Genomic DNA, 1328 nt, shown 5'->3' on the forward strand with positions numbered 1-1328 from the left:
GATGCAGTGGGCCAAGGTCCATGCGCTCCTTCTTCTCGTGGTTGGCATTGTTACGATCTCTGCCATCTTCCACACAATGGCCCTCCTTGGTTGGGACTGGTAGCTGGATCTTCGTACTCAACAAACACTAAGCCTCTACATGAGGAATAATAAAGCTACCTGAGCAAGAGAAGCCTAGTTATTTATCAACATTCATTACTTCCCTTCTTATACAGAACTGGAAGTTTTACCTGAGCAAACAGCCAGGACTCCAGTTACACGCCTCAGCCCCTTCTCCTTGCACCTCCTCCTATGGGCTAGACATGGTGGTGAGCAATCCCTGACCATGTAAAGGCAGGAAACACTCCAAGATGCCAAAGTAATGAGATAGCAGCACAACAACCAGCCTAAAAAGTAACCAAAATTCCCACCCAGAATCGTACATAAGACTGGAATGAACAAGAGATGTTAGAGGACAATAGCCAAATTACGGAAGCAGTCCAAATGTCTATCGACTGATGAATGAATAAAGAAGATGTGGTATATATACAAAATGGAAAATTACTCAGCCATAACATAGAACAAAATCTGGCCATTTGCAACGACACAGATGGAGCTAGATAGAGAGTATGATGCTAAGCAGAATAAGTCAATCAGAGAAAGACAAATCCATATGATTTCATTCATAACGTGCAATTTAAGAAACAAAACAAACACGTTGGGGGAGAGAGACAAACCAAGAAATGGACTCTTAACTAGAGAGAACAAACCGATGATTACCAAAGGGGAGGCGGGTAGAGGAAATAGGGGATGGGGATTAAGGAGTGTCCTTGTCGTGATAAGCACTAGGTGTTGTATGGAAGTGCTGAATCACTGAACTCAAAACTAACATTACACTGTATGTTGGTTAACTAAGTGGAATTTCAATAAAACCTTGGAAGAAAAAAAGAGACGCTAGAGCAGGGAGCCAGAAGAAAAGTGAGAGCTCTAGAGAGAAAATATGGGTTGGAGACATCATCTTCACACTGGTAAGATTTGGCAAAGAAGGGACCAGAGACAAGGAGGAGTTTAAAGACAGGTCCTTGGAAAACACTAAAACTTCGAGGATAGCAAGAGAAAGACAAGACAAAGAAGGAACAGAGAAATAGGATGAAAAGCCGGAACACAAAAATCATAGGATAAACTCAACAAAAATGACAATAACAAAAAACAATTAAAAATGGACAAAGGACTTGAACACAGAATACTTCTGAGAAAGTATACGACAACAAAAAAAAAATAATAAGCACATGAAAGATGCTCACATCACTAATCATTAGGGAGATGCAAATCAAAAATACACTAAGATA

The sequence above is a fragment of the Herpailurus yagouaroundi genome, unplaced genomic scaffold (assembly GCF_014898765.1).
Source record: "Herpailurus yagouaroundi ecotype Mexico unplaced genomic scaffold, PumYag 67793, whole genome shotgun sequence".
NCBI classification, from domain to species: Eukaryota; Metazoa; Chordata; class Mammalia; order Carnivora; family Felidae; genus Herpailurus; species Herpailurus yagouaroundi.